We start from the raw sequence: 7,981 nt of genomic DNA on the forward strand, positions 1-7,981 counted from the left end.
CTGGTAAAATGATCAAGAACAAACTTTCCGTTGCTTCCAACCGTACGGCAGACAACCTGAGGTAGTAGACCGGACTCTGGAAAAAGCATTAAAATTCACTTTAGAACCTCTTGCTCAGCAAGTAGACTGGCACAACAGTACTGGTTTAAACCGAGTGTAGGTATCATTCGTACCATCATGAAACCCCCACAAAGGAGCCAACTGCAGATAACCCCCAGGGATTCCCCTGGTACCTGATAATCTCTGGTGAGGCTTCGTGGCCGAAGCCACTTCAGATAAAGCCCGTGGACCTACTGAATTATGACAAGCAAGTCAATACCAATGCAGCGTTTCTCTTTGCCACCTCAAGGAGGTATTGGTGTTGACTGTAACGACAGCATGGTTGCCCCGTCTGCCTGCTCGCTAGCTCTGAACAACTGCAAATAGAGTAAAAAACATTGCCACCGTGGTGGAGCAAAAATTTGCCCAATCTCAAGAACCCGGACTAGCAGGTCTGTAGGCACAAATACTGACAACCAAACAAACACTTCCTGAAGAGGTAAAAGTCGGCTATCAAAACTGCCGGAGGCGGTCACGGCTGGATTATTACCAAAACATTGAAAGGAACATTGAGACCCATTCAAATCGCAAAGCTTCTGAACGGAATCTTTCAGTCAACCAATGAAGGTCAGAAATCCGCTTCTATAACAAGGGTCAGACGGGTGCAAATGTGTATAGGATTTCTATAGGGACTACTCAGCCGGAATTGGACTTGAAAGAGATCTAGAGAGGGTGGGGGGGGGGGGGGCAACTGTCTATCGTAAATACCTCAGGCCAGCTCCGAAGATATGAGCTGACTAGATTCTGCGCCCCATGCCCTTCGCAAAGCATTCGCGGTCTTAGAAATTTATGGTATCAGAATGGCGCACCGCTGCGTAACTAATAACTAACCCCCCTGCAGTATTTCAAGGTAGAATCGTCTCCTATACAGTTATACTCTGGTAATCGCTTCAGGAGTCGTTGTGGGCCTGTGATTAGATAAAAGGCAATAACGTCGCTAAATACTCCATTGTATCTAACGATTCTGACCTGTTGCGTAATTTTCTGTGAGACTCTCACTCACTAAAAAAAACCCTATTCGCTCCTTTTTCCATCCCCGCGTAACTGCCGAAAAACATTACTTCGGCGCTTTAAGCGAGTTATACTGGCTTTCGGAGAGGCTTCTCTTTGAACAAAATCGCTGACAGTGAAACATGTTATGCTCATCTGTGCAATCACATTCAGGACAAAAGAGAGAACCTGAGTCGGTACAGATACTTTCCACAAGTACCACACCCTGTCAAGAATTGTGTCAGATGTGTCACCACTTTCTGGTAGGCGTAGCCCAGGTGTCCCCAATAGCCTCTTGTCAATCATTACCCCAAGGTATATGATAATGAAGTTTGAAGTGATGGTGTACCCGCCAACGCGAGTGGAATCGTATTCCACATACCTCCATCTTGTGTTCCAATTGGTCACGACCATTTTCAGCCACATTCTTGTTACGCCGCTGATTTCATTAGCAAAAACTTCAATATCTTGAGGATGTTTCGAGACGACAACCCCAGCAAAGTCTTTCGTAAAATCGATTATCGTAGCCTCCTGCGGCGCGTGAAAAACAAGAACCCTATTGTTCATCAGATTTCACAGAAGAAGAGACAATACTAAGCCCTGTGGTACTCCTACCGTCACAGTGCATCCGAACCGTTCCAAAGTGTCCTTCAGGAGAGGTAACTTCTCAGACACGTTAGTCAAGTAAGCTGGGACACCTCGAACCAATAAGCTTTACATCCATTCCCAGCTGCTCGAATGGAACGCAGTAGTTCAAAAGCACAGCATTTATTGAAGGACATAGCCTCGCTCGCTAGTTTCAAAACCCACCTCTGGGCTAAAATCAAGCTTCAATTCAAGATATCTGCAAGAGTGCTTGAAGGAAGCCTGCTGTCTCAGTTGACTTATTTTCACTTCAGCAACTGCCAGCACTTGGAACCTCTCATTTAGCCAGTAAATTGATAAATGTATTCCTCTATATGCCTTCCTGAGTTTCTCGATTGCTGCATTTTCGCAAACTTGGCAGTCCGAACTGTTTAAAAGATCATTAAATCTTCTTTTCGGGAGGGTCTGACTCGGCTAAAGTTTTCTACCAGGGTTCAGCCATTCCCTTTTTTATGCTTTATCTCCGTCGTGTTCATCAAAGCTAGAACGGCTGCTTCCGCGTCTTTGACGATTTTTTTTTTGCTTCATCTTTTCCAGGGTTTCTAAAGGAATGTACCTTTCCTCTCTACTTACCTTTTGAAGTCTGATGATGAAGACTTATGTCGCCTAGGTGTCGCATTTTTTCAGTACACTATCATATATAACCCTAACAACTCTAACCATGTTTTTAATCGCTATGACCATGCAAATTGCTTGGTGTACATTATCCTTTCTCTGACAACTCTATTATTTTCCTACCAAGCAGGACGAAAGTTGATGAGTCCATATTCGGACACTGCTCCTCTGCCTGGTTTTCGATCCGTGCAATTCCGCATTTATTAATTTTCCGAGAACTGTCCACCTTTCACCGATTTTGGCATTAGGGTAGATAACAGAATCATCGTGCTTCTCTTTAATGGGTCCTGAAGTATTCCACCGCACAAGCTCCAAACTGGAATCAGTACAGACCCTCCTGAAAGTACACTACCCTTGAAAACTGGTGGGAGAAGTGGTAGGGGGAGATTTGACGGTTCTTGCAAATCCTTTAACACGCCATTGCTGCAAGGGGAATTGGAACACTGCGAAAGCGGTTGTTACTTATGAAAAGGTGAGAGCTGTCAGGCTGACCTTAGAATATTTCAAAGCACCTGGCATGGATGGCATCTATCCAGCAATGACAAAGGAGAGTAAATAGCACTTAGAGCAACCACTAGGAAATGTTTTTCGAGGATGTCTTGCTCTGGGATACGTGCCTTCGTCTTGGCAAAAGGTGAAGGTAGTTTTCATAGCGAAACCTGGGAAAGATGACTATTCTAATCCAAAGAACTTCAGACAGATCAGCTTTTCATTCTTGCTGAAAGGTTTGAAGAAACTGGTTGAGCGTCACATTCGTGGAAACGCACTTAGTTCGCACCCACTTAATGAAAACGAACATGCTTACCAGCGTGGAAAGTCCTGTGAGTCTGCTCTTCATTCTTTGGTTACAGGATGCAACCCTGAATGATGAGTACACGATGGGTGTGATTGTGGACATTGAAGGGGCGTTTGACTGTGTGCCTTTTCAAAAACTTTGTGACGCCGCCAGAGCGCATGGCATTGATGATGCTTTAATTAAAAGATGCTATCTAACAGCAGAAGCGACAAAAGGCTGCCCCCAAGGAGGTGTGCTTACGCCACTTCTATGGAATATGCTGATCGACTCACTACTATACGAACTGCAAAAATTTGCCAATACACGCTCAAGCTGCTGATGACGTGGCTGTGCTTGCTGTTGATCGGGATCTTGGAACGGTGTGTGGAAATATACAACGTATCGTTGATCTGATAAACAATTGGTGCCTCAGACATGGTCTTTCGGTTAACTCAATTAAACCACAATGGTATCATTCACAAAAGGGAGAAAACTGGATAGACTTTGCGACCCTGAGATGAGGGGTACTACCCTTCAACTCTCCGAAGAAGTGAAATATCTGGGAGTCACTCTAGATAAAAAGCTTCTTTGGAACAATATGTGAAGGTAAAGATAAAACGAGCTCTCACACCTTATGGACTGTGCAGACGGATCTTTGCCTCGACGTGAGGACACAGGCCTCATATGGTAGGGTGGATATACGTTGCTATCATTAGGCCGATATTCGCTTATGCATCCGTAGTGTGGTGGGTTAAGGAAAGACAACAAGGTTTTCACCGTAAACTAGCCGCTCTGCAAAGAACTATGTGTCTGAGTATCACCGGTACCATTAGCACGACATCCGGCGCAGCTTTAAATGCATTACTCAATGTTCAGCCTCTGAATATATTTATTCAGAGCACTGCAATGAGAGTAGCTTATAGAGTAATGCGATTAGGTCTATGGGGAAACAACGGATGCGGAGGCATAGAGGATTGGAAGAGTTACTGGGAGTAGTGATTCCAGTTTTTACAGCGCCTTCCGATTCTCGTATCCCCTTACATCTGTTTGGTAGAAGATATGAAGTTATTCTGAAGCGTGGCGGGATATACGGAAATCTTCAACACCGATGCCTTAAAAACAGAAGAGGATTCTGGAGCCGGAGTCTACCTCTCGAATAAAACCGAGAAGTGGGTTTTTTCTTTCAAACAATATGCAACGGTTTTTCGAGCCGAAGTTTATACGATCCTAAGGGCGGCGATAGACGAGCAGTTAAAGGGCATGCGCATCACAATCTGCAGTGATAGCCAGGCTGCATTGAGGGCGTTGTGTAGTCCTTTGATTACCTTGACATTCTTTCAGCAATGCAGAAATCGTTTGAACTCCATCTCTAGATTCAATACAGTGGAATTACTCTGAGTACCTGGTCACTGTGGTGTAGAGGGAAATGAAATCTGTGATGCTTTAGCGAAAGACGGGTCAATCTCCCCCATGCCGGGACCGGAACCAGCAATTGGAGTATTAGTAGCATTGGCTAAGCCTGTCGTCAAAAACTGGGAACAAGCTTCCCACAATGACAGGTGACACAGACTAAACGCTGCTAGACATACCAAACTTGATCCTGTAGAAAAGCAGGAGGACTTGCATGAGTACTGTGGACATTCTGGCAGGCCATAATTCACTAGCTGGACATATATTCAGAGTAGGAATTATTCAAGATGATACGTGTCCCTCCTGTAATTAAGAAGCGGTATCCACGGACCATTTCCTATGTGAATGCCCCGCCTATGGACGCATCAGGCATCAGATATTAGGTGCCGATGTTCTCCAGTTGCGACGGGTACCATCACATCCAGTTACGGAAATCCCCCAATACATTAACGAATCCGGAATATTCCGTTAGATGGGGGTGGTGAGAGTACATTGTGCCAACACGGCGTTAGTGCTCAGAAGTTATCGCTTCTCCCCCACCACACACACACACACATAAACACAATCCACCACCGATATCCTACGGGGATCTCAGAGTTCAGGTAAAGTTTTTGGTCGCTTTTAATTCAGCAACGGCCAATCACGATCCCTGTCCATATCTGGATTAAGTCGATTCACACTCCCCACTGGTAGGTTTAGATAACCATTAGACAACCGCCGTGTGGTGAATAAACACGAGAATGTCCCAGCACTCACTCTAATCCAGAAACCGCTGAATTTGCCAAGATGTATAAATTCCATCCACCCATATGCAGTACCACAAAATAATGGAATATATACCCCCGGTGGCAGACCATTTATCATGGGAAATCCATCCTCTCAACAGGTCGGTCCTATGAATTCTAGGTAGGAGCCAACTGGTAATGTAGCGCAAATACCTCAAGAAATGGAAAGTGAGGAACTGCGCGAAAAGTTCATTAAGCTAGAGTAACTTATATTACAGTTTAGCTAGCAAACTAAAGAACAACAGCTAAAAAACAAAATCCTCAGGCTAGTTCACTCCCAACGAAGTGCCGCATCCCTAGTGTAAATGAACTAAAAGGATACACACAGATGAAGAAGAATTGGTCAGAGAAACTAACTGGATCTTGAAAACAAGATAAGCGTGAAAGAAAAGAAAGGCGGACTTATCACCGGAAATCGTTAGGCAAAGTCCCACGAAAATCGATGAAGCAAAAAACGCAACTAAATTGAAACTTCCTCCGATGATTAATATTAGTAGAAAGTGGCCGAACTAACAATGGTCCCCAAACCAGGGAAGTAGTCAAGTAGAGTCTAATCGTATCGAGAAATATGGCTACTCCCTACTATATTCAAGCTATTTGAAAGGCTTCTCCTTAAGAAACTGAGGCAAATCATTGCAGATCGGAGCCTAATACCACCTTACCAATTCGATTTCCGCGTAAAGCATTCCACAATCCAACAGGATCACGAATCCGAATCCTCAAAAAAAACAGGTGTGTTCAGCCATTTTCCTCGATGTCGCCCAAACGTTTGATAAGGTATGACACCAAAGTATATCGTATAAATTGCAAAGGGTTTCTCCAGAAGATGTTTTCGATATCTTAAAATTATATGTACCAGAGCGCCTATTCAGTGTGAAAAATGAAGGAACCTACACTAAATTGAAAAATAATTACAGGTGATGTACCGCTGGAGAGTATTTTGGGTCCAATACTGTTTCTTTTATATACCAATGATATACCTTGCTGTGAAGAAGCCAAAATAGCGACACTTGCGGGCGAAACTACTTACCACGGGCAAAAATATGGAAAAAACAAAAATGAAGTTACAAACAACTATTGACAGCATTGCAGAATGGACCAAGAAATGGAAAATAAAATTAAACGAAGGCAAATGAACTTACATTAACTTCACAAACAAAAAAGAGAATCGAACTAAATCATCATAAATGGACAAGAGGTGAACCGGCGAGTGAGGTCACATATTTAAGTATGACACTCAATGCTAAGTTCAGCTAGAAAAGACACTTCCTAAAAAAGAAGGACGAGTTAAACGCCAGATACAGACAGATCTACTGGCTATTGGGGAGGAATTCCCAGCTAACCATCACAAAAAGTTGCTAATTGATAAACGGACCATAAGGTCCATATCGACGTACGGGATCCAATTCTGATGCTGTGCAGAGAATCAAACCCTAGGTCATACAACCATTCATACAAAATTTCCAAAATAAAGTGGTTACAGCATAACAGACGCTCCCTGATTCATTCATAATCTGCATAGGGACCTGAAAGTACAGTTGGTTACTGAAGTCATCAAATACTAAGCAGTTAAACATAGCTGTCAACTACGAGTACATGAAAATAACGAGGCCCGGAAATTGACTGATATCTCTAATATAATGAGACGACTAAAAAAAGTAAAGCCAAATGGCTTGCCAACGTAAAGGATGCCTAATAATATAAGCTACTAAGGAACAGCCAGTTTCTCAGCAAAGCCAACCAAAGTGCTGGGATTGACCATAGAGTCTTCTTCCAAAAAAAGCGAAACTTAAATATGTAGCGAAAGCTGCTCGATACTGAAATCTCAGTCGTAGCGTGGGGGGAGGTGGTTTTAGCGGGTAAAAATTCCAGACTCTCAGAGATCGTAAATAATGGAGTTAGCCTTTGCCACCCCTTAAAAATTCTGGCTTGGTCAAGGCCTGTGATTTGAGACTGGTGATCCTCAACGTGTTTGAGAAAAGGGCACAACGTCATCAGTAACGAAAAGGAAAAGTATCGGTACCAAAATACAACTGTGCCAAATGCCGCTTTCCACTTCATATTGCTCTGAGATATCTTGATCCTGGGTTTTGAGGCATCATATATTCCTTTGAATAGTTAGTTTCTCTGGTTGGCCCCTCCTGCTTAGTTCATTCCAAGTAAACTCGGGGATGTAGCTGTGGAAGTCTTTCTCGAAATCAAAGTGGAACGTGGCCTTAATGTGTATTGGCAACATACCAAAACCTACAGTACAACCTAAACGGGATAGCTCATTAAATAGAAACGGAAACAGTAGCGAAACTGAAAATGGAAATGGGCGAAAAATTCAATACCCAAGTGTCGCGATCGAAAGGGAACATCTGAACGAGACGTTCAGGAGATGTAGCTTTTGGAGTCCGCACCCTATCTTGGCCCGCTCTAGTCTTAATAATTTTGGAGGCCACGGGTTAGCTCAAAGTTAAGCACCATTTGTAATGGCAAATGGATTTTGCGAGGTAGTTTAGCTCTCGTAGTTGGCTATTTCACAAAATCCGCTGGTCACTACAGACTGCATTATGTGCGGAATTTGGCATCACGTTTATAATACTCCATTATAACGCTAAACATCACAGCGAAATTTCTACACTGATGATGCTATCTAGGACAATAATTTAGCACAATT

Source organism: Hermetia illucens, chromosome 4 (genome assembly GCF_905115235.1).
Source record: "Hermetia illucens chromosome 4, iHerIll2.2.curated.20191125, whole genome shotgun sequence".
In the NCBI taxonomy this organism is placed as follows: domain Eukaryota; kingdom Metazoa; phylum Arthropoda; class Insecta; order Diptera; family Stratiomyidae; genus Hermetia; species Hermetia illucens.